Genomic DNA, 26390 nt, shown 5'->3' on the forward strand with positions numbered 1-26390 from the left:
AGGGGGTCTCATCAAGTACAGAGCACAGATCTTTGCGTGTCCAATTGCCCTAGGCTGTGCCAGGAGAGCATCATGGGGCTCCTTGGGCACTGTCGTACTGTGTAAGCACCCAGGCATCCTAGAGCAGAGTGGTCCAGCATCTTTAAATGACATGGGTAAGAGCCTGCTGTGGGCTTATAACAGTAACACATAAATTGGAATTGAATGCAGTCCAGGTGGTTTGCCTCCTTACAGATCTCACTTAAATTTTGAGACTTGGGTGATTGAAGAGAGAAAGTTTCATTCAAAGGGGACAGTAGACTGGAGGCCCAGGCCTTTAATAACTGATCACCTGGGGGTTCCTTACAAGAAGAGACAGCTGGGATTGAAGGGCCTGAACTTCAGGCATGCCATTGGCCCCTCCTTAGAAAGGAGCATTCTAATCCGTACCATGTGAAGTGGTGGCTTCCTTGTGAGCATTGTGAAGGTCATGTGGGGCAGCCACTAGGCATGGTCAGTTGGGGTGGAGGACATCAGGAATTTCTTAGTTTGAAGTTGATCCTAAGCCTCTGCTTGTCCTCCTCTGAGGATTTGATTAAACTGTCATTTTTAGGAGGAGACATCATGTTATTTCCAGCATTTGGCTATTTCAAGTGAAGCTGCTGTGAGTACTTGTGCACATGGTTTTGTGTAACCGTAGCTTTCATTGCTTTGTGATAAATGCCAGGAATGCAAATGTTGGGTCAGATGATAGTTGCATCTTTACTTAGTTTTTAAAAGAAACTGCCAGACTGTCTTCCAGAGTGGCTGTTTTTCATGTCCCCCCACTAGTATATGCTTGATCCAGTTTTGCCACATCCTCACCAGCATTTGGTGTTATTATTATTTTTTTTTAATTGTAACCAGTTGACAGGCTTGTATGGGTATCTCATGGTAGTATTTTTGTTTGTTTGCTTGCTGTGCTGGGAATTGAACCCAGGACCCATGTTAGGCAAGAACTTGCCACTGAGCTATAATCCCCAGCCTCTTGTTATGGCTTTAATTTGTTTTTCTCTAATGGCTTATGATAGTGAACACCTTTTTATATGTTTATTGGCTAATCCCTTCCGTTAAATGATCTGGGTTTAAAAGAAACGAAAATGGGCCTGGGATTGCAACTCAGTGGTAGAGCACTTGCCTGGGCACTGGGTTTGATCCTCATCACCACATAAAAATAAAGTTAAAAAAGAAAAGAGGGGATGCTTTATAAAAAAAACCAGACAGACAGACAAAAACAATACCATGGAGTTGCCCTGCTGACAGAATCAGGATGTCCAAAGTCTTGGGCCTCTCAGGGCTTCAGGTGAGGGTGCTTGTTCATCTCTGAGGCACCTTTGTGCCCTCTGTGTCCTCAGACTCCAAAATAGAATAGTGCTCCTCAGTGGGCACCCTTGGCCGACTGTGGTGTGTAGGGAGCCAGGGTGGCGGCCCCAGCCCAGCTCCCAGCACCTCCCAGCCCGTCTCCACAGGATCCCACCCAGGCTGACTCACAGGTACTGTATTTCAGGAAAGGTGTCTATGAATTGCCAGGCCTGGAAACAAAAAGAAAAACAAAGAAACACATGCAGAGTGTCTTCCTGCTTCCTTCCTCCTCCTCCCTCTGGTCTCTCTGGAAGAAAACCACAGTGGAGAGGAAGACAACACAGGGGCCATAGCAAACCCCTGCCATTCCGAGAAGTTGCCTTGTTTCTTCATTATTCCTTGCTTTGGTGCTTGTGGGCCCTTCTATTCCATGTACTCTTCCCCTTTCTCTGACAAGGCGAATTCCTTTGAAATGCAATTCAAAAGTGAAGGAGGAGGCCCTCTCTGGGTGGGGCTCCATTCCCAACGCTGGGGCTTCCCTGTGAGTCTCTACGCTTGGGCCTGTGATTTGGGTTTAGTTTTGTCACTTGGGTGTGTGCTAAAGTCCCCCAGAAATGCTTCTGCTCTCTTATTTTGATTAAATAGAAAAGAAAAAGTGTGCACATAATTCAGAACTGCTAATAGCAGCAGCCAGGGACTGAAATAATTCTTCCTTTTAAAACCAGCATTGAACTTCACAGTCCCACCATAGCCCCTGGGCAGTGGTGCCCATCTAGCCTCTCTCCTCCTGACTCAAAAGGGGGCTGTAGGAAGTGGTCTTGGGATGGCTGCTAATTTGAGAACCAGCCTGGAGGATCTGGCCTCCATTGGGCAACAGAGGTGACATCTTTTGTTTAAGAATGAATTTGTTTTATTGCCTAATTGTGTATGAGAGGCTCTGTAGTATGTGAAATAAAGAAAGCATCCTTAGTCCCATTTCAGAGAGTCATAAGAAATGAAAAGGTATGTTGTTTGGTCCTTGGTATAATTAAGTATAATATTTGAAAAACCCCCTTTGGTGAATTTGGATAAACAGTCTATCACAGAGAAAGTATTGTTTCCTATGTGGGCTTAAAGGATTTTTGGAAAATGAGCAGAGGATTTTCACATGTATCCCCTGAGCCTAGCGAGTGGAAACAGCCTCATGAAGACAGATGATCACAGACTTTCCACACAGTCCTCAGGGCCCTTTAGAATCGTCTGGCTCATTTTAGGAGTTAGTTGATTTGGCCCAAGATCAAAGGTATAACTGAATCAAGTAAGGGTTTGGGTCAGAATTTTTGAGTTGATTGGGCCCAAGATCAAAGGTATAACTGAATTAAATAATGGTTTGGGTCAGAATTTTTGATTCATTACTCTTTTTTTTTTTTTTTTTGTACTGGGGATTGAACCCAGGGGCACTTAACCACTGAGCCACATCCCCACCCCTTTTTATTTTTTTATTTTGAGAGACAGTGTTACCTAGGGCCTGGCTAAATTGCTGAGGCTGGCCTCAAACTTTTGAGCCACCTGTCTTAGCCTCCCAAGTTGCTGGAATTATAGGCATGTGTCACTGTGCCTGGCTCTGATTCATTACATTTTGAGGAGCTAGTTTGAGGTGCGAGTTTAATGTTGCTCAATAGATTTTTAAAAACCTCTTGTTACATTTCTGATTCAAATTAAAATATACTGTTTGTGCTTGGTTTGAGTTTGAATCCATAAAATTCCATTGTGGCTATTGGCAAGTAGCTCATTTTGACTTGAATCATTCGAAATAGCATAATTGTTATAAAATTTATTTGCCATGAACTTGCTTTCTTCCAGGATGGTTGTGTATTTATCTTCTGGTTTCTTAAATATTCTTGCTGAGAATTTCTGTCCTTGGATTTGTACTTTGCAATGAACTACAAGTAATAACTACTAAAACCAGCAGAGGTTTTGCTAAGACAGACTTTGTCTTTTTGGTAACTGGCAGAAGGTTTTACCTCCTCCTTGCAAAACTTGCTAATTTTCAGAAAGGGGTGACCACTTCACTTATATAACCCATGAACATCCATTGTGTGCTGGCAGGTAGGAATACATACGTAAGTAAAGCTTAGTCCTTACCTCCTAGGAATTTGCATTTCAGTGGAGGAGGCAAATTATAATGCTTAACATCTATTACATATTTATTATGTGGCTGGCATTGCAAAAGTGACGTGCCTCAAATCACAGTAAAATAAGAGTCAGGATATGACCTCAGATATTCTCACTCTAGAACAGAAGTCAACCTTAGTACCACTGACATTTGGGGACAGATAACTTTTTGTTGTTGTTGTGGGAGCCTGTTGTGTGTCCTGTAGGATATTTAGCAGCATTTCTGGCCAGTAGCACCTACCCTGACTGTGAAAACTAAAATACTCTCCATAGCCAGGTGCCATGGTGCTCACCTGGTCGAAGCAACTCAGAAGCCTGAGGCAAGAAGATGATTTGAGCTATGGAGTTCAAGAGCAGCCTGGGTAACATAGTGAGGCCCTGTCTTAAAAACTCTGTGTGTGTGTGTGTGTGTGTGTGTGTATTTACAGGGATAAGTATAAATTCCTGCTGGGGGAAGAATTTTGGAATAGAAGGACTCAAATGCACAAAAACATGAAAGCATGAGAAAACGAAGCAGGTCAGGAGATGGCAAGGAGTTTGCTCTGAACGCTGCTTTTCCCTCTTTATTGTCTCTTTCTTGTTTCCTGCTTTCAAGCAGCAAACCAAGTTCTCAGCAGGTATATAATTCTTACTTCAAATTCTATATTAGTCAGGGTGGGTTAGGTTATGTTTCAGTAACAACCAGCAAACCCCATAATCAGCCAACCAAGGTTTATTTCTTGATCACACTACATCCTGATCTGGGTCAACTTTAATTTTTCTACCTGTTATACTCCATGACCCAGGTTGATGGTGTTGGTCATCAGGCAGAGGGAATGAACGTGGCAGATCACATACAGGCTGGTAAAGTTGCAGCCCAGAGAATTAACACGTCACTTCTGCTTACACTTAGTTGACCAAGCAAGTCTCATGTTGTCACTTAATTTTAAGCGATCAGGGGAGTGAAGTCCTACCATAAACCCAGGAGAAGAACTGAAAATATTTGGGGGATAGCATTAATGTCTACCAAGATGTCAAAACCTATACCTGGAATGTGCAAGCATGTACAACTCATTGTCTTCTCACAGAGCTTTCTAGCTTGGCTTGCCAAACTTGGTGAGAAATTGCCAAACAAAAAAAAGAAAATGAGACTGTCAAGATCCAAAAAAAAAAAAATTCTCTAAATAAGTCAGAGAAGGTCCTTGTGGGTTAAGATCAGTTCACAGGCCTCATTTTTGGAGTTAGAACATTGGAGATAGGATTGGTAGAATTTTTTAAAAATAAATACAGACTGCATGCAGTAGATTGTTTTAATGAGTTAGGGTAGTTGTTCAGGACACTGGTAGTTATCTGAACACCCTGGATAGTCTTTGGCTGGGAATGTGGTAGAAAGGACCGCTTTAAAGCCTGAGCCAAGTGTTAAGCAGCAGAATGCAGTCCTTTGTGAACTATAAATTTATGGGGCCGTATCTTAGATAGAAGACATGCCAACAGCAGCGATCGGGATGGTTTTAGAAGCCTGAACAAATTCTCATAAACCAATTCGTGTTCTCTTTGTTAGAAACTCCTTCGAAGGACAATTCTGCCCCAGGCCCTGGCTGCAAAGATAGAGAGGAGCCTGGCTGTAGTGGATCTAAAATGGGACATGACCGGAAACCTGTGAGGAGGGCACAGTCCTTGTCACTCCTGACAGAGGGGGCACGGAGGTCTTAGAAAAACAGATAAAAATAGCAGTTGTTTCTACTTCCCTCCCCAGTGAACTGTTCTCTCCAAACCTGGTTTCCACTTTATTTCTGAACTGTTTCTCACCATGATGTGAGGTGAACATGGAGTGGGGGTGTGGGACAGAGGGGACACTGGCACCCACTCGGAGACAGAAATAGGCATTTGGGAACTCAGGGGCAGGACTGGTCCAGAGATGAGAAGAACTTGAAAAAGTCAGCTAGATCCAGGATCTCCTCACCTCTGGGGTCTTATCAGAGTCTGTATGTGTGTGTTTGTGTTTATGTGCGTGTGGGTGTGTACATGTATATGTGGCATATACATGTACATGTGTGCATGTGGTTATGTATGTGTGTGTATGTGTGTGGGGTGAGTATTGTGTATGTGTGTGTGTTGAATTATATAATATGTGTGTGCATGTGACTGTGTGCAGGTATGTGTAGGTGTGTGGCTATGTTTGCATGCACCCTCGAGAGGGTGTGAGGAAGCTGAGTGCAGTTGAGTGAGCGTTACCGAAGGTCCTGTGGTTTGCTGATCGCTGCCTGAACTGGGTTGCATGTGTTTCCTCCCTCTTCCACCAGACACTCCTGGGCATGTTGTGATGCACGGAGGCTCTCTGACGTTTTCACACCTTTAGCCTGTACTGTTCTTTTCTGAGGGCAGTGCCCTTTTGGCAGCTTAAGCAGGCCATGCAGGACCATATACTAAGACTAAGATGAGCTTGAGAGCTTGGTGCCTGAAACAGATAGAAGGGCCTGTGTAAGGTCACAGCTGGAGCGGGCAAGGCCTGGGAGACCACCAACTCTCCCTCCTCCAGGCTAGTGCTCCCTGCACCATGTTCCTTCCCTTCAACACCTTTGTTTTCTGCTGGAAGATAGGCATGCTGCAGGCAGTGAGCAGGAAGTGTTTGTGAATGTCCAGGCTCTGGAAATTTGAGCATAAGAGGCCTGAGAGGGGGACACATGCAGCCTCAGCTGCTTCTTCAGTTGCCCATCCAGTGGCAGTGCTGTAAACACTTGCTTACCTTTGACTTAGTTTCAGATTGAGACTGTGCCCTCAGTGACCAGGAAGGCCAAGGAGCCAGACAGCTGGGGACCTCGTGGGGGCCTGATGTTCTCTAAGTCCTCTCTGGGATGCTGGGCCTGGGCGGCAGCAGGACTCGTAAAGGAGGTTGCCTTCCAACTCAGCCTCCCCTTGGTGGGAGGGTGGTTAAAACTCTGCTTACCCCATGCTCTGAGGTCTCTGGAAAGCACAGGTGCTATATATAAAACCGCGACTGTTATCTCACCCTTGCTAAGTTTCCACCCTGGTGGCTTACTATACACCACTGGGGAGATTTCTTGAAGCTTTTGTCCCAGAGCTTGGGGACCAGGCTGAGGGATGCTTTCTGTGAGAAGAAAACCTTTCCTCAGGGGGAAGCCTGATGCTGAGCTGGGTTCAGAAGAGGGCAAATAAACGTGTTCAGGAAAATAAATGCCCCCCTTTATTCAGCAAGCTTCCTTCCCTTGACTGAGCCAGGGACCAACGTGGTGCCAGCCCGTGGGGAACCCCTCAGAGGAGATGATGGGCAGTACTCCTGAGGAATTCTGCATTGCATTTGTCACCTTCATGACAAATGGAGGTAGGTTTCCATTTAAACTTCAGTTACTTGAAGTTTCCCTGGGGTAGTTTCATCAGATTGGCTTGATTGGTATTTTGGTTAGGACAGATCTTCTTGTGGGGGACTGTCTAGTCACTGCAGGTTGCTTGGGGTCTTTGCTCCTTGAGTAACCAACCATCTAGCCATTGTGCATCTGTATCTCCCCCAACCCCTTTTTCTCTCTCTTAACACCCTCTAGGGCTGGGGCCAGGTACTGCATCTGGTTAGCAGCCACTGCAAGGAATTATTCTGGCAAAATCTCAAGAAAATATCCAACTGGAGTGCAAGGATTTTGGGGGTGGAAAGGAGGCAGAGGATAGGCATGGAAATGTCCTGTAAGCTTGGACAGGGTGTGAGGCCAATGTTTTTAAGTGATAAAGTTGTATTTTTCATCCAATTTATGAGCACAGGGCACCCTCAGTGAATTGGAGGAGAGCCTGGGTAAGGCTGCTGGGAGGGACACAGTTGGTTCTATTGGTACCAAGGTAGGCCAGAGTGGCCATTCCCACCCCAGGCTGGCAGGGCCACAAAATGGGTAATTTGATGGGGCCAAACCTCCACTTCAGTCCAGATCCAGATCCCAAGCATGTCTCGATGTGAAGGTTGTAATCCCTTGGGTGCTGCCCATCTGCTGGTGGGTTAGTGGGGAGAGGAGACCCCTGTTCGTGGCCTGGCACCTCTTTGGAGGGGAGCACTATAGACACCCTGAGTGGCCAGAGTCAAGGAATCAGCTCCTGGGTCCAGTACTTACTCAGAGAGCATCCTGGTGCTCCAGGGAGGAAGGCATCAAAGAGCAAAGTAAGAAATAGTACATCAGGCTGGGGATGGGGTGTGTGGATGTGGCAGAAAGGATTCAGTTTGATATTTTGGTTCCTTTCATTACACTTTTCCCTGATTATTGAATGAGAGATAATGCCTTTTCTCTTTTCATTAGGCTCTGCAAATTATATAGCCAGTCTTGCTTCCTTCCTTCTTCCCTGCAATTTCTGTTTGGTTTTCCTCTCCCATTTCTAGAAAGAAAAAAGACAATTGATTAAAAGGATTGCTATGAACACAGGCACTTCCATTTGTTTTCTTGCTTCCATTCTTTTGAAGGTCATGGTCTTTAGTCATCCAGCCCCAAACTGCTTTTCCAGTGCTACCTTTTAGCACAGCAACTTCCAGAAGAAGTGAATTGGGGAAAGGAGACAGAGGCAGTGAAAACAAATTTGTCTGTCACTGGCTTAATTTGGGGGCCTGTTGGTTGTGAAGCTTTCTGTGAAGGAGATATTTCTTCACAGGTACCTACCTGAGAACCTGTCCTCAGTTCTGGGATAGTGCTGGTCCCGGGCAGGATGCTGTGGGGATATAAAATTGAAACCATAAAGCAGAGTTCCAGGAAATGAAGCTCCACTCTCATTCCCAAGCTTTATTAAGGGAGTGTTTGTGAGCGGGGAGCCAGTGTCACACCAAGCAAGTTAAATATTGTCCTTGGCCCCAGGGGGTCACGCTGTAAGACAAGGCCTGATGCAGAAAGACTATAAGGACATGACCATAGATAAGGCCAGTTTATAAACAGTGGCTATGCAAGCACTAGGGTTTGCCCACTGCCACTTCTCATCCTTGGTCCAAAGCCATGGATATCAGAGGATGCTCATCTCTTTTGCTTCATCTGAGAAATTCATATGGAAGAGCGGTGGATGTCAGGAGCCACTGTATTCCTCCCTGTTGCTCCCATACCTGTCCTATAGCCTGCAGCATGGTTTCCAAACCTCTCAGGACCACAGTGACATCTGCCCTACCCTCACATTCCAAGAGTCAGCCACTTCTTATCTGTTGCTATAAAATGCACTGCAGACATTCCCAGACACACTGGAGACCTCAAGAGGCCAGAGACCAGCCATCTTCCTACTGGCAGGCCACACACCCAGGGTAGCTCTGGTGATGGGGCGGAGGCCATCTCTGTTTCTGGTGTGTGGACTCAGGCCTTTGTCCCTAGCCTGATGCCTGGAGAAAGCATCACACATGGGACATGCCTGCACTTGGAGCATATTCATTAAGTTCAAGTGTAACTGGGTATCCTGCATTTTTCTGACTGCCCTACCTTAGAGGACAGTTTTAGTTGCAACTTTTATAAATGGGTAAATCCAGAAATGAGAGTGTTAGTGGCTAAGAGGCCTTTGGAGATCCCCTGATGGGGGGCCAGACATCTGGGGCTCTCGGCCTAGTGTCTGCTTGCTGTACCATCTGGTATTGTCCTCAGGCTTGGGCATAGCTCTTTTGTACATTAGGGGTGGACATACCAGTGCCTTTTCTTCTTCTACCTCTTAGGTTCTCTCCTGGATGGGATACAATGAAGGATCCTGGCAGAATCCTGGTCCCCTCCTGAGTTGGACTGACCTGCCGGGCCTCCATCAGGCTGCTCGGATCCCTGCCTCATTAGCTAAGATGTCTTCAGCTGTAGAGAAGAGAAAACTGCAGCTCTACTGACTCAACAATAAAGCAAACATATTCTTTCACCTTAATTAATAAGTCCCAGCATAGGGAGCTCCAACATTGGCTAATTCTTTGGCACAGAAAAGTTACTCAAAGATCTGCGTCCTTTGCATCCCTCTGCCTGGTCCCCATAGCATGGTGACTCATATCTTCTCGTGGTCATAGGATGGCTGCCGCAGGTCCTGGTGTCCTGTGGGGACATGATAACATACCATGGAGGAAAAGAGGGGATGGCTTTCTCTGATGTCCAAGGCTAGGGCATCTTTCTCAGAAGGCTCCCAGCAGGCATCCCCTGTGTGTCATTGACTAGAAGGTGTCATAGTTTTGTGCCACAGCCAGCTTATGGTGTAGGAATGGCTTATAATAATCAGTAACTACTCTTGGAGTAGTTCCACGGAGCACACATTTTTGCTGAGTGCCTTGGGGAGAAATGTAGACACCCTAACAAAATCAGGTCCCTTGCATTGTTCCCTGTCTCATTCTTCAAAGTCTTTGAGGTTTTTTTTCTTTATTGTTTTTAGTTTAACATAAAAATTTAGACATTGCAGGGGCTGGGGATAGAGCTCAGTGATAGAGTACTTGCCTTGCACATGTGAGGTCCTCTATTCTATCCCCGGTGCTCAAAAACAAAACAAAACAATACAAAACAAAAAAACCAAAAAGAAAAAAACAAAAAAACTAAATAAATTGTACAGAAAGAAGCTGGTGAGAACCATGAGTAAACGAATAAACTCATTTGAAGTCCACTTTGGTCTTTGATGAACTAATTTTGTTTTACATAATTGCAATCAGATTGTACTAGTTTTATGTGTTGATGTTATCGGTTTAATGTCATTTCACATTTTCATTTTCACATATTGACATAGGTCGTCTGTTTGCATTGTTTTTGCTGTACTGGGAAGTCTGCTTGCAATTTTAAATGAACATATAATAACTGCAGCTGACCTTGGTCAAGGACTTCTTATGTGCCAGGCTTCCTTCTAGATGCCTTTCATGGGTTATCTCATTAAATCCTAGTAGCAATCCATTTTCAGGACAGGAACTGCATATTCCTCATGTAGTAGTGAAGAGCAGAGTATTCAGTAATGAACTGAGTTTGAGTTTGATCTCTACATCATTTACACTGTTCTTTTACTGTGTAGGTGCCTTCCATTTTTGGTGGCAGTTGTTGCTATAAGCCGCAAAAAGCATATTCATAAAAATTACCCCTTTTTCTCTCCATTTGGCTCCTTCCTTGAGAAATGTTCCCTTGGGGTAGTACTGAATCAAAGCCCAGGATCATAGAGCTCTGTTTGTTGCATCTTCCACGCTGCTGTCTGGAAAAGCTGAACCAATTCATTATGGTGGCATCTGCAAAGTCCAGGTGCTGCTCTTTCTCTGCCATCACTGGATCTTCTTTGTAGTTTGCAATTGTCTAATTGTCCCTTAAAGTTTTAATTTGTAATTCTTCCATTTTCAAGAAGGACTCTACATGTTTTCTTGTGCCAGTAGCCTTTAATTACTCACATGTTCACTGCCCTTTTATCACCATGGAGCAACCACTGACTGCGCATTGACAGCATTTTTGTATAGTAATTTATCAGTTACATTATTTACAATTTTTCCCATTCTATGATAATCTCTGAAAATTGTGCTTCATTTTGCAACAAAATTTTTATTCTGGATTACTCTAATAGGTCCCTTTTTTTTCCCCTTGTGAAATTGTTCCTAATTGGTCTGGCCTGACCTGGAAATAGAGACCATATGGTACTGGAGGGCAATGGTTTTTACTGAGTTTTTCATCTTTATGCAACTGACCTTTGTGACGTGTCCTTGGAACACTGAATTGTGCCTCACCCTGTGAAGACTAAGCTTTTTGGAACCCTCCTGGTGAGCCCTTGGAAACCCCTGGAAACAATTTGGCTAAGAGCTGGAGCCTGGGTGCTAGCTGATTGGCTTCTGGCTATATCCAACCACTCCAGTCCCCTGGCCATCTGTACACTTCGGCAACAGCATGGCAACTGACACGCCCAGGCCCAGAAGGCCAGACAGAGTGGCGGCTGGAGACTTCACAGAATCTTGTAATTAGAAATGGAAAAGGCCTGTTGGCTCATGTGGCATCCTCCTCCTCCTCCCACAGAGCCCCAGCCAGCTTCGGAAGTTGACATATAATTTGCTTTGTCACCTGGAGCACTCAATTGAGTTTTTTGGGTCCTATCTATGAAATCCAAGAGCTGAACCAGATTAGTGGTTCCAACTCCTTTTGGGTCTGGTGCCATCTTGGAAAATGCTTGAAAGCCAGACACTCTCTTCCTGGAGAAATAACCACTTCACAGGTCATTCTGCCCTTTTAGGACATTTATAATTAGAATCCTGTTTCCATTCCAGACCACAGTCTGCGGGTTTAGAACCCAAAGACTGACTGATTTCTGATGTCCCTCTCAGTTCCCAAAATCCATGTTCTATAAGGTTTCCCATCAAGGAACCTAGGAATGGAAGTGGAAAAAAGAGAGTCTTTTGTTTTTAACTTGGAGAAAATCACTGTCCAGGTCAAAGGGTTTCACTATCAGATATTTTTATGTATTGCTTTATCATTTGTTGTTTCTCAGTGTTGAGTTAAACTTTTTGATACTATGCTCTTTCCCTTCAATTTATTCTTTTTAAATTTTATACTGCCTCTGACTGAAGCTATTGATATTTTCCAGGTTTTTTTTTTTTTTTTTTTTTTTTTTTTTTTGGGTGGGGGTGGGCTTGATGTGCCCTTTCACCTTCACTTAACAGAAAGGGGGAACATCTGCTCAGGTGCTCCTGACAACTCTGCCTTCTGTCTATTCCTTAGCTTCCCTTTAGCAGCATGGAGCAAGAGAGAACAGACTGGTTGGGTTGATGTTTATATGAGCAGATGAGTGCTTAGGAATTGGAAGATGGGAGAAAAATTCCTTCCAATTGCTCCATGACTGCTTTCCTAGCACTCTGGGCTTGCTTGTTTTAGAGGCTTCGCTTCAGTTCCCAGAGACTTAGGAGTTGTGAATTCCTCAAATGACCTGACAGGGATCCTAAGGAATGACTTCAGTCCCAAAGATACGTTCTCAGAGATCAGGAGGAAACTCTCAATTTAAGTTGATATTGTTGGAGGGAAAGATGCTTGCATCCTCCTGCTGTGGAGGCCAGCCTAGCCTCCTGGAATGAATGGAGGCAGCCATAGATATGAAGTCTTTCTGGTGGGAGATTAAGGTATGTGTGCCTGTGTGTGCAAATAGGCATTTTGCATGTTTGGGTATAAGCCAGAAGTTGGTAGGGTGTGGGATGCGAGGGACAGAATCAGAACCTTCAATTGCAGTTTTATTTTTCTGGCATTTCCTCCCTCCCTCTTGCCACTAGACTATTTCTGGAAAATGTGTAATGAGTAATAAAGGAATTAGTTTTTAATGTTTTATTAAATTTTTGGATGATTTTGCTGTCAGAGAGTGACCTCAAATTGGGTCATTTGGGTCATTGACCTTAAACTTTTCTTAGACCCTTCTGGTTCTACCATGGTTGCTCATGCTGTTCTTATTTGCTACCTATTCTGGAATTCATCTCTGAACATTTAACACTTTTGGCCAAGCAAGAGCAATGCTGTAATTCTTTTTTAAAGCACATACTTTTGCCAGTAATTCTCCTTTCAATCTCTGCATTTTATGAGGAGTTTGTTCTACAGTGCAAAAGAGTCTATGACTTAAAAAAGTTAATTCCAGCTCAAGATTTAAAGGAATGTGAAGTTGGGTGAAGTTATCCGTTTTCTCCTATGGGCTGTGAAGGGGAAAGTTTATTACTCCTAGACAGGGAACAGCATTGTTGAACTTCCATCACTTACTGTTTAAGTAGCCAATGAGCTCTGAATAAAGCTTGGCTGTCAGGTTGCCAGAATGATGCACTGCTTTGTTTCAAGCTGCTGCAAAACCTTTCTTCTGTCATTTTTACCTCCAGTGCTGTTGTCACATGGCTTTACTTGTTTCCCTGGAGAGAAAATATTACACTCTCCAGAAAAGGCAATTTTCATTGTCATCTGCTACATTCAACTTTTCATAATAACCCAGGAAAGGAACTAGTAGGGTTCTTCTCCAGCCTCATACATCTTCAGCAGCACACACACACATTTCATACAGGATAGTCTCACACAACATTGACCAGTTATGTTGGCTGTTGGGGTGTGGCTGGCCTAAGTTATATAGTTTTAAAAAGATAAGTCATGTTATTACTTTCTTGGTCATGTATAATTACACTGGGAATCTAATATTTAATAAGGGTTAATAATTTGTAGTTGGTACTTTGTGGCATGCCCAACATTCTGAAGTGCTTGTGTTACTAATGTTTGTACTCATTAGTGTAGCGGCTCCTTTCATTTTTAACAATGCAAAGGTAAGTTTAATTCAGTTTAATATCAGAAGTTTTCCACATTCTAACAAATACTATTTAGAAACCGACCCTCATAAATCGGGAAATAGAAACTTTGGGCTGAGTTTTTGGTGGAATTGGACATTGTGGTGTCCCAAGAGATGAAACAGATCTTTTAAAAAAGAAAATCAATCCTTGCACAAAATTATCAAATAGTGGGACCAAAAGCTGTTGCTTCTGGGGTGAAGGGGCGTAGAGGAGACTTAAGAGAGCCCGCTGATGAAGTGTCCCTTTCGGTTCTCACAAAACCATTATACCCATTTTACAAATGGAGAAAGCCTGACTTAAGCTCATTTATTCTCCCAAGACCAGGGAGCTTGCACTAGGCGCCCTGGGATGGTTTATCTAAGGTGCAGCGCAGCGCTGGACTCATCTCCCCAGGAAGGCTCCAAGAGACCATTTCAGGCCCCCCTGTTGCCTAGGTTACCCGGCCGGCCACCTCCCGGTCATGTGATCGCTGCAGCCGCCTAGCATGCCGGGAGGCGGTGCCTCCTCTCCGGCCGCGGGCTTCCGCGCGTGGGCGGTGCGCGGCGGGCTGGGCCAGCGCAGTAGCAAGTAGGGGCCCGGAGAGCGGAGCCGGGCCGAGGTGGGGGGGAAAGCCGCGGAAGGCAGAGCCTGGGCGGTGCGAATCGGACCTGAGTTGAGGGCGGAAGGCCCGCCGGTCTGCTAGTTGTAAATAAGAGAACTGAGAGATGAAGCCCAGGCCTGTCCCCGGCTCTCCTGGTGCAGGATGCCCTTCCTTTCAGAGGAGCGCAGCGCTTCTCCCGAGGGTGCAGACACACGGTCTTTCGCATGCTTAGAGAGGCCAGGCGAATGAGTGCGGTCAGATTTCTTAGCAGTATCTGCACATTTTTCCCCCTTCACCCACTCAGACATTCACCATTTTCCCTCATCATCACTTTCTCTCACTTAAACATACACACTTAGCCCTTGGCAAGCAAAGTGGAATCTCGGGTCCTTGTTAGACCTCAGTGTTTAAGCTGCTGAAACACGGGGCATATTTGGTTTAGATATTTTACTGTTATGAAAATAAACCACCTCTTGCTGTTACATCAGCTCAGATTTTTCCTCGATAGGTTAGTGTAGATTATCTACTGGAGGCGGGCGGAAGTGCTTATGTAGAAAGGAATAAAATTCTAACTCCTAGTTCTTGAGGTTGGGGGAAGCTGGGACAAGAATTAGAGACAAATACAAACAAAACAAAACCCAAAAGATCCTGGGCCAGATGTGCTTCTACTGCAGTATCTGTTGGGGAACCTGGATGGACTTCTTTAAGCTTGCTTTTTTTTGATCTTGGCATACTTCCTCCTACTAGTCTTGGAGGGTTCTAGACTGACAAAATGGTTAAAGCACCCTGTTAATGTGTCTTCCTTACCACCTGCTCAGTAAAAAGACTGCTAGGAGATGTGTTTCATGGGTTTCTTGGAGTCAGATGATTAAATTAAGTCACTTAATTGGTTGAATTAAATGTAGACCCTTTGAATGACAAGTTTAGCCAACTCCAGTCATCTCTCTGTAGGCATAATGTCAGTTGTTTTGTAACAAACATAATGACTCCCTAAAAAGAGTATAGGCAGCCCAGGAAAAAGGAATCTTTTTCACCACAGTGAAAGGGGGAGCCATCAAGTTGATCTTTCTCTTGGGAAATAGTAACCCTGCTCAACATAGACCTAATTCATTTTTTTTTTTTTTTTTTTTTTCTGTTTTCTATTCTTTGGCATTTTCTCCACTCTTAGGTAAACATTTTCCGTACTTTTTGGTCCTCTCCTTGTGTGTACTTAGGTGTTAGGGGAAGAAGGAGGAGGAAGGGTCTTAATAAAGAGCCATTGGTGAGCAGGAAATGGCTATTTGGCGCCTTAGGAGTGCCAATGCTGGTGAGGAATCAGAAACTGATCTTGACGTGGAGCCCTCTGATCACAACTGGGTGATTAGTGAGTGCCCCTTAGTCATACTTTTTTGAGGTTTTATTAGTAGCAGACTTAGGAATAGATCTTTGTTTACCTCCCTTCTGGCTGACAATTTACTGAGCTGATCTCTTTTGGATCTTTGAAAGATTAGAGTTAAGATCCTTGGAGAAAATGAGAAAAGTCAAGTTTTTTAAAGTGGAGTCATTGTTAGCAAAATGGTAGAGCACAGGGAGCCTTGGAGGAATGTTCCTGTTGGGATTTTATTTGTTGTTCTGTAGAAATGACACTCCTTCTAGAAACAGGAATTCTGGGCTTTTCCAGCAGGGAGTCTCAGTGCAACTCACACAGACCCATGTGTGACTGGTTTCTTATCAGTGTCAAAAGTATTGTAGCTCTTAGGAGTGTGTTAACATGAACAATGTCATTGGGCAACTGGGACATGGGGAGAAGTCTTATTCAAGCCCATGTTCATAAAAACAGTTTCATACTTGCTGGATTCTCACCAGGGCTGCCTTTTGTTCCCTGTGTAACCTAAAATCAGAGTTAAAGAAAAGGTGCAAATGATGACAAGGCCACGGGCTTTGACAAGGTAGTGAATATCTTCAGAAGACCCCCGAGTCTTTTGCAGTCTCCTCTCTTGCTTGAATTCTGTTGGGGATTTTGCTTCCATCTTGCTCCCATGTTGCTCTTTTCAGGGTATTGGGACTCAGAAGGTGGGGTTCGGTAGTCAAGCAGTGCAGCTGTGGAAAGAAGGCTTTGGGGTTACAGGCCAAGTTCCAATCCCAGCCTGGCCAATCATCAGCTTCATTTTAGCTAATACTTACCTTTTATAAAAATGCTTCCCACATTGGGTTTTTGTGGGTACTAACTGATGTAAGTAAAGGGCGTTGCATATGTAATGAATGGTGCTTATTTTATTTTTATCATTATTTTGATTAATGAGGCTGTGCTACCCTGGGTGCTCTAGAGAATATCCCAGTAAGGACTACTGTCAAAAGTTGTCCATGACCGGGTGCAGTGACACTTGCCTGTAATCCCAGCAAGTTGGCAGTCTAAGGCAAGAGAATGGCAAGCTTGAGGCCAGCCTAGGCAACTTGGTGAGACCCTATCTTGAAATACAATTAAAAAGGGCTGGAAATATATCTCAGTGGTAGAGCACTTGCTTAGCATGTAGAGGCCCTGGGTTGGATCCCCAGTGCCGTCAAAACCCAACAAACAAAAAAGTAAAGCTCCCAGTAAAGATGATACTGCTTAATGTTTCTTGAATACTTAATATATGTCAGGCACTATTCTAAGCTTAATTGTAAACTTTCAGTATTTTGGCTTATTTAATCCTTAAACTGGCCCTGTAAGGTAAGTGCTAGTCATATGTGTATTTTGCAGATGAGGAAACTGTATTTTTAGAGGAGGAAACTGAGATAGGTTAAGTAATTTCTCAAGTGCGAGAGAAAATTCTAATATGTGAACACAAACTGTCGGCTGCAGAGTCTGGGTTCTTAATGACTGTCCTCTGCATTGCCTCTAGGATAAGTGATTGGGTTATGGAAACTGTTTTCAGCAGCCTGTGGGATGTCTGGTAGTGTTGAGGCCCTCAGAGATTATCCTTCAGGTCCACAGCCTGAGCGTTCTCCATCCTTCCTTTTTGTCTCAGTGCTGCTTGACTAGAAGGCTGCTGCCTTTGGCCATCCTACCAGTGGCTGCTTTACTTTCCTTTTGGCTGAGACCTTTCCCTCCCTCTTGGCCCGATATGCCCTTATTATCAGCATGTTAGAAAGCCAGGACTGTTTCCTCATGGGAGGTGGTGGGGGCGAGAAGAGGCCAGAGGGCCATGGAGAGTTCAAGGAACCCAGGGAAAACTTAAAGCTTTGTTCCTTACCCAGTAGCTCTTCCCTGTCCTTCCCAGCAGCTGTTAGTGTCCAGATGAGACCGGTTTGATACTGGTTTTCTGGCTTTTTCTTGAGCTGCAGTAGCTCAGCCCTCTTAATTTTACGCAACTAGGTACAACAGGTTGGAGTGGGTACCAGCTTGAGAGATGAGCACAGTAGCAGAGGTGGCCCTGCCCAGGGCTCTTCCTGGAGACCCAGTGGATCTGTGAGTATGCAGTTAGCAGGCAGGGTGCTGGGCAGGCAAGCAGCCAGTGGGAGGGGGTTTCCCCATCAGGGACGCTTTCTACCACCCCCTGCACACCTTGCCTGTCCTTTTCCTGCTCCGACTTCATTCAGCAGATACCTAATTTGGGAGTTGCCCCTTGGCTCTCTAAAAGCCTTCCATTCTTCTCCAGCCTCTGGTGATTTAGTAATGATCCACTTATATGTAAGTGAATAATACCTGTGGCTTGGGGCTCTGTCTCTTCTGAGCATGGTTTAGTTCAGCCTGCTCTGAGTCTGAGGAGAGTCAAAATGAAATATTGAGGCCTGTACTTCCCAGTCTTGTGATTCTGAGCAGTGGATCCTCTACTCACTGGCCCAGAGCACCAGTACTATACGGGAGGTTTCTCAACACCTGTGCTGTTGGCTTCCTAGCCCTACCCTTCTGGCCTCTGAGGTCAGCCCTGTTCAGTCCAGAAATGAGCTGCTGCTTTAGGGATCTTTTTTTTTTTTTTTCTGCTTTAGTGATCTTAAGGAGCCAGTGACCTTTCTCATCTTTCACATCAACAGAAATATCCTGAACATCTGACCTATGCCAGACACCATGCTAGGTGCTGTGGAAACAAAGATAAATCAAACAGAACTTCTGCCCTTAAGGAACTGTCCAATTTGGGTGATTCTCTTTGGCCCCTTGACAGTTATACCCATGACACTTAGAGGACAGAAAACAAGATTTAAACTGGTCAGGCAGACACTGCCTTTCAGCCCACAGTGCTGTTTTGTGCCTGGGGTGGTTGTCACTTTGTCGTCTGGACAGTACTGTGCATGAGACCCTATCTTTGGGTTTGGTGACTCCCAACCTGCAGGCAGCCAGTTGTAGCTGTGACCAAGACTTCCCCAGGAGCATTTGGCTTCTCTTGGGGACCCTTTAACACATCTGTCAGGCAAGGCCAGAGAGCTATGGCATTCTTGAGGCAGCTCTTATGGACAGTTCTGGATTGTCTGCCTCGGAAACCAGAGAATTCTCTCTTGTACTAATGCCACTTACAGCATGTTGCCAGTGTCTTCACCTGGGATCACCTTCCCTCTAGCTTCTGTAGTCACAGTGAGGGAAATTCACTTAAATGTCCATCAAAGTGTTTGGAACTGCCTAAAGTCCAGTGTTCGCATGAGAGGTGTGTTCGGTTTCTGCTTATCCTTCAGCAGAAATGTGCAGCCATTGTTTGCAGAGTTGGGAGAAACAGGCACAGATTCCCCCACTTGACTTCCAGGTACTCATCCTGTCATTCTTGGAGGGAGGAGAACAGGAACTAGGTCCCTTCATGGCTGGTGTGGAGCTCTGCCAAAAGGGGGAAATGTTACTTCTCATGTTTTTTGCAGTATGTATTTTGATCTTTTCAGATTTGCTTAACATTTCTGGAATATTTGCCAAACACTGTACCATGCTCTTAAATGCATCATGACTTAATTTTTCCTTACAACAATTATTATTACCTTCACCTTTCAGACAAGGAAATGGTTTCAGGAAGATTAACCAAGTGGCAACAGGCACTGTAGTCTGATTCAGGTGATTTATTTCTGGACCTACCAACTTTATTTGATGCTTGTCCATCCAGGATTCTGGTTTGGTGGACAATACTAGAGTGTTGCTCTCGGATCATAACACCTCCAGAGTAGAGTGAACCAGTTTGTTTGGTGGTTGCTTTGATTTATTCCCAAGAATCCTGGAGTATGAACTTCCTGGATGAGCCCTGTTTTTAACTACCTACTCTATGTGTAGGAAGCAGATATCTCGATTGATCCTGGCCCTGTGTGATTTTTCTCTTTCCCCCTAGTATAGTAATGCTGGAAGACTCAGGCTTCAGGTCAGGCCTCAGGGCAAGGCTCTAGCCAAATCACCTCTGCAGTATCTCAGTTCTGAGAGGCTGGGATTTTAGCAAAAGTGATGATGCTTAGAAAATATCCAGAGCCCAAATTGGATATAAAGGTATTGTGTTGTTAATGTTTTTTCCATTACTAATGCCAGTTGTGAATTCTTTGGGGGAAGTCAGCCATCTTAGCTTTGTCTCCAAACCACCCCTAAGCAAAAGTAGCAGCTGATATTGCTGCAAGCTAGTAATGCTCCAACCAGGAAACTGTCCTCAGGGGCCAGGCCTGTGCTGTTTCCTCTCTAAGACTGGACCTTATCAGAGATGGAAACTTGTGTTTCAGATAGTAAAATATATGGTTACTACCTACCTGCCAATACTGCATGTTATAAGTAATACAAGCTACCAGAGAGTACTTTTTGTGTGCCAAGCACTCTATGTGTATGAGCATACACACATGGAGCTTAACAATTGTGTATGTATAATTTAATTCTCTTTTAATCCCATGCCCAGTCCTTGAGGAAGATATTATTATCCTGGCCTCATAGATGTGGAAACTAAGACTAGAGAGATTAAATAATTGACCCATATTTACATAGCTAGTAATTAGTGGAGCCAGGGTTTTTACTGAGTTTACTGAATTCCAGAGATTCCCAGGTTAGGGGCTTAATGGCAGGCTCTAGGCTAAGCTGGGTGCCCTGGATGAGAGACAAGAAGGAACCGGATAGGAGAAGAATAAAAGTGGGAATGGATGTTGGAGGGCTGAGAGGCATCAGTCTTTTCCCTCTGCTCTATCTTTCACTCCTTTTCCTTCTCCTGGTCTATGTCCCTTTCCTCCCTCCCTCCCCTCTTCTTTCTCTTCACTTTCATCCTACCGTGCATTAGGGGTTCACCCTGGTGTTGTGGGCTCTGCTGTAGTTACTGCATTTCCCTCCTTTCTCCTCCCCCATTTCTCTCATCTTCCTTCTTTTCCTTCCCTTCCTTCTTGCCTTCTGTCTTCTAATTCTGCCATAGGCCATGTGCTGCTGCCACTAGAAGGGCCAGTTGAGGATGGGCAACACCCCATTCTGTAGGGGTGGTGGGAGGCTTCATGGGAGGTATCAGGGTCTGCTGCTATGGGTGAGAAGGGAGAAGAGGTGGTAGGGAATGCTTGGTGACTGGCCAGAGTTGGAGCATGGGAGATGCCAGGATGCTTCCTCCATCAGGGCAGTCCATGATCATGTTGATGTCTGCAGTCATGGGGGCTGCTGCTCATGGAGCTGAGATTCAGTGGGCTCCCCACCCCAGTGCCAGCCTCCCTTTGCTCAACTGATTTCCTAAAACTAGAATATGAACCTTTGTACTCTTCAGTTGCTGATTTTGGCCTAGCATTTCGATTAAGACAATTGTGACCCTTGCTTCTGTGATTTACTGTATTCACTGTCCCTCCCAGCTTTTTGCAAGGGAAGGAAACATAAGGAGGCCTATAGTCAAATACTGCCCTGGCAACTTTTTAATCCTGGACCTTGATCAAGTCAGATTAAAGCTTTCACTTGATTAAACCGTTTGAGTAATCCAATGGTTTTCAGCTGGGATGATGTGGGCCCCCAGAGCATGTCAAACATGCTCTGGAGACATTTTTGGTTATCACAGCTAAAAGGGTAGTGCTACTGGCCATTTACTGGTGGAGGCCTGGGATACTGCTACCCATCCTACAATGCACAGGACAGCAGAGAATTTTCCAGAATGTCAATATTGTTGAAGCTGAGAAATTCTGATGGCTGAGCTGGGGTGTCTTTAGCTGTAACATGAGTATGATGATCCCTGGCTCTGTGACTTAACAGGCCCACATAAGATAAGATGTAGAAATACTTGTTGCAATGGTACAGTGTCCTCTGGGTGCCCAGATGTCATCCAATCATCACTTTCTTGAGAGTATTCTATACCAGTTAGTACTGTTGTTCTTCACAAATTAAAGTCATTGATAAACAGGTTGACTAGGATTGGACTCAGGAAGGAACCCTTTAGATCCTATTAGAAACAATCTTCAAGGTTCTTGAGGCCTTGGGAGTATAGTTGTTCAAACAGTTTCAAAACTACTCAACTGCACTTTGATGCAGATTTTATTTTTTTAGTCTTTTTTGCATCTTGATGAAATCTGAAGACATCCTGTAGCCTGCACTAGAAGAAATGAGATGGATTTGCTGAGACTTTCTCAGTGAAACTATGTAGACTGTTAGTGATTTCTACCTTTCCCTGTAAGTGCTAACAAATCACTTGTTGTATAATCATGCCCTACGTTTGCCAATCTGCCAGAATCCAGTTTGACAGAACATTAGGCAAATATTTACCCATCTTTAACATTCTGACCCTTCTCATATTCTCTGTGGTGTCTTAAAATTTATTAGCAACAGCAGGGCCCAGTGGCACATGCTTGTAATCCCAGCATCTCAGGAAGATAGGCAGAAGGATTGCATATTCAAGACCAGCCTGGGGCAACCTAGTGAGTGTTAAAAAGGGCTCAGTTCAGTGGCAGAGCACCGCTGGATTCAATCTCTTGTACTGTAAAAAAAAAAAAAAAAAAAAAAAAAAGGGAAAAAAAGTTTGTTAGCAATGGTTCAGTGAACACAGTCAAATTCTTTTAGGGCTGCCCTTGGTGAGACCCCATTGTGGCTAGGCCCATTGAATAATTTGAATTCTCTTAAAAGCATTGGTGGGGGACTTTCTGGGTAAAACTTGAGTTATCCAGGATAGGAGAAGATACAAATCAACCTTCTGTCTGGCCCATGATGTCAGCACAGACCTTTAACTCAAAAAGGTCTCCACTCCCTCCCTTCCCTTCCTTTTGGCTCTCCTCAGACAGTAAATTTGGGGCATTAGTGATTCTACATTTGAAGACTAAGTCCTTTGAACAGCATGCTGCCTCCAGCTATAATTCTTGGGAGTAAGCAGGGTGGTAGTTTGCTGTGACTTTTCCTTAGAGAAATAGCTAGCACATTTATCAGCCAGACCACAAGGCTGTGCAGGTAGGTCATAAGCACTGGGGTCCAAATGCAGCATTTGTTGCTTTGTGGCAGTGCAGAGTGAGAACCGGAAGTGTGTTATGGTAAAGAACCCAGGGCTATAGATGGAGAGGGCTTGCTTTAGAAGCTTACTCCTTTATAGATCATTTCCACTTTACTATCTGTTAAGGAGGCTTTGGGACTCGTGTTTTTAGAATATCTTCCCACCATTTCATGTGACTTGAGATACAGCAGCTGGGATGATGCTCTTTTTATCCAGATGGAAAATTGGGCTGGGGCCTATGGAAAACTTGGAGAAGTTGAGAAGCCAGGCAAACAGGATTTAAAAAAAAAATCATTCTGAGAAGTAGTGTGGTGTAATGAAAAGAGTCAGATGACTTAAAGTTGAATCGTAGCTCTGCTTCTTGGGGACACTGCTGAATTCTTCCATTTTCTCATTTATAGTACTCAAACATAGGATTTTGAAGGTTCAATGAAAATAAAGATACAGTATCATGCACATAGTAGACTCTCAGTAAATACTGATTGCCTTATTTCCCCAGGGCTATTATTTTTCATCCTGGCCTATAGGTCATTTTTTTGGGGTTCAGCAGGTACCTGGGAATGCTGCAGACTCCCAGGGGCTACTGGGCATGATCCTGGTGACCCTGTGTCTTCCTGATTAGTGCCATTCAACACAGTGCTGCTTTCTGCGCTTTTACGGGTTTGTTTTTGGTCTGGGGTATTTTAAAATTGAGCCCATTAAGCACGATTATGGGGTGGGGAGGGGTGAATGGCAATATAACATTCTCTGGAGGCAAAGTCCAGTTGTTAAAATGTCATGACCAATTGTTTGGCATTATAACATTGTGTTTTTATTAGGAAAAGTTGAAGTTGGTCAGGGAACCAAGTTCTCCTAAAAAACACCAACCTTAGGACTAGCAGTCTCTTTTCATTGTTCCTTATATATATATATATATATATATATATATATATTTTTTTTTTTTTTTTTTTTTTTTTTTTTTTTTTGGGCTATGCTCTATATTGGGCCAACTGCCCTATCTAGTCTACTGTTTTGCAAATTTTGGGGTGGAGGGGATGTTTGATAATTTTAGGTCTTCTCTTTCCTGCTACTGATTCAGGCTTAGGCTAAGGTGTCCATATATATTTGGGGGATTTTCTGGGGTTGATTTTAGAAAACCTGCTTACTGTGCGTGCAGAGCTCACCCTGGGCCCACCTCTGCCCAGCCTGGTTCTTGTCTGTTTGTTTCATCTAACGTCTCAGGTTGGGAAATAGAAGAAACTGATTGTTTGAATGTGTCTAAGGTTCTTTTGAAGAAAAGAAACAATTTTTTTAAGCTGTGGCAAAATAAACATAAAATTCACCATTTTAAGTGTATAGTTAAGTAGCATTAAATTCATTCATATTGTCATGTAACCATCAACATTATCATGTTCAGAACTCATTTATGGTACAAAACTGAAACTCTGGGGCCTGAGGGCATATCTTAGTGATAGAATATTTCCTAGCATGCATAAGGCCCTGGGTTTAATCCTCAGCATTGCAAACAAACAAACAAAAAAAACCTGTACCCTTAGTAATAACTCCCATTCACCCTCTCTCCAGCCCCTAGCAGCCACCATTCTATTTTCTGTCCCATAAATTTGACTACTCTAGGTACTTGCACAAGTGGAATCATGCAGTATTTGTCCTTTTTTTGTCTGGCTTATTTCACTTAGCATGTCCTTAAGGTCCATCCATGTTATAGAATGTGTCAGAATTTTGTTCCTTAGAGAAGGCAGAATCATATTCCCTTGTACGTATGTACACTCTTTGTTTATCCATTCATCCATCAGTGGACACTTGGGTTGCTTCACCTTTGGGCTGTTGTAAGAAACTACTTTTGACATGTCGAGACCAAGGCCTGACGTCCCTGCCTTCTTGTATGGTGGACAAGCTGAATAGACAGACCGTCCTCTGTGTGAGTGAGGTGTGTGTCTAAACGTGTCTGTGTGTCTGGCTGTCTTTCTCAGCTGACGTAAATAGTAGGAGTATAAAAAGCTCTGTTTTTTATCTGAAGAAACTCTCCTTGCCCCCTAGGCTTGTCAAAGACTCTTGATGAAAGGTAAACAGGAGGCGAGTGCTTGACGCAGGACAAGACACGTGGCAAGCAACCCAGATCAGGTTGCTCTGCTCTGAAGTCTCTCCTGAGTCAGCCTCCTGCCTGGAAGATCTGTTTATTGCTGGGTGCTGCCTTGGTGTGGTGACAGCAGCACCAGTATTCCCATGACAGCCGGGCCCAGGACCAGTCCCATAATTTTCCGGTTGTGTAACTTTGGCGAAGTCACTTTAACCTCTCGAGATCTCAGTCTTCACTTTTAATGTTTGGGGATGCATATTAAACATAACTAATCAAAATATTTTGCCCATTACCTGGCTTATGGTGTATGTTGCAAAAGTCTTTGTTCACTTTTTCCTCCCTGCACTATTAGACTGCGAGCACCTTGTGGGAGAAACCTTTTTTCATTCCCCTGTGGGAGCCCTCCACCTCAGGCCTACCACAGTGCCTGGCATGCAGAAGTACTTGCCAGTTGAATGCTTGTTAACTTTATCCTACACTATGCTGTGGGAAACAAAGATTGTTCCATAATAGGACTTTCCAAAAACATTCCAAGCAAACACAGCCCCAGGGGAATAAATACAGTCTCATAAGGGGAGACCACTTTGAAGAAAACCTTATTTTTTGGATGTAAATTCTGGCTTGTTTGAAAAACGAAAACCTAATACTGGCCCCATTACTTTTTTGGTCATTCATTGCCTCTTTGTGTGTAGAGTGCTTTTAAGAGATCATTGGTTAGGACTTTAAAAATAGGCCAGTTGTCAGATGTTTTGGCAAGAGAACATATCCCAGTGGCTTTAGGAATTTTCATAAAACTAAACATCTCTCCTTGGAGAGAACCATTTTGATCACTAGTTGTTGATACCCTGAGGAGGTCACAGAACAAACTCAGTCCCAAGTGAAGGATGTAGACTCTAGATATCAGTAAAGTGGGGGAAACTTCGTATGTTGGGGGGAAATTGAATGGTCATGAATAGAAGCAAGGAAGATGCTCAAACCATTTTTATTGGCTCCCTGGCCCCCATCCCTATATCCATGCATCTGTCTGTGGTTTGGCCAATGAGAGTCATACCAGCCTCCACAGGTAGTTTGTGGCTCAGGCAGAGAGTAAAAAATGAAGACTGTTGACATGGCTCCAAATAGAAGGTGAAAGGCCAAGAAGAAAGCTCTAGCATCAAAGCTGTGCCTTGGACTGGGCATGTTGCTCCAGCACATCTGAATGTCACAGCAACCCTCAGTCTGGGCTGCCCCTGAGCAGCCTGCTAATTTTGATGGGGATCATCAGCATTGGGCAGCCTCTGCCTGGTTGCAGTTGCCTTGGTGATGGAGACCTCCTTTCCTCTTTTCTCCCCTTGGCTCACATTATTGTGCAGTGCCAAACAGCAGAGCTAGGGTGACTCTTCTCTTGGCTTACATGGGACCCTAAACAAATGAACAGTCTTGGCTGACCTGGGGATTTACATTCTGGGTCTCTAGAAACAGCTCTGTAAAGCAGCTCCCCAAGGGATGTTGTCTAATTTCGTCTTTGTATTACCAGTGCCAGCATGTCACCTGTCACATATTGGGAAATGCATTTTAAGAAAGTTCTCTACTTTTCTGAAACTATCAAGGGCTGTAGAGATCTTTTATTACAATACCACCATCAGCCTGTTTGTCATTTCTGAGGGACTCAGAACCTTCTTGGGGGTGTTAATCCTATCCTATCAGAAATATTATGTCCAT

At 44.2% G+C, this 26390-nt stretch overlaps 1 protein-coding gene and 2 long non-coding RNA genes across 4 annotated transcripts in view; 2 read left to right on the forward strand and 1 right to left on the reverse strand.

The window, feature by feature from the left end:
* LOC306641519 lies at positions 1 to 18258 on the forward strand. Its single transcript, XR_013758185.1, has 2 exons — positions 1 to 2602; positions 2667 to 18258. It is a non-coding gene; the product is annotated as an uncharacterized lncRNA (long non-coding RNA).
* The window catches only part of ITPKB (inositol-trisphosphate 3-kinase B), a 100122-nt gene that overhangs the window by 17760 nt on the left and 55972 nt on the right, over positions 1 to 26390 (forward strand). The gene's annotated exons all lie outside the window — the stretch shown is intronic.
* Positions 10824 to 26390, reverse strand: part of LOC306641513 — a 23326-nt gene continuing 7759 nt past the window's right edge. Inside the window, exon 2 of the long non-coding RNA XR_013758178.1 lies at positions 10824 to 22108. This is a non-coding gene — a long non-coding RNA (uncharacterized lncRNA). The remainder of the gene's footprint in view (positions 22109 to 26390) is intronic.

This window comes from Sciurus vulgaris (genome assembly GCF_902686455.1).
Source record: "Sciurus vulgaris genome assembly, chromosome: 12".
Lineage (NCBI taxonomy): Eukaryota > Metazoa > Chordata > Mammalia > Rodentia > Sciuridae > Sciurus > Sciurus vulgaris.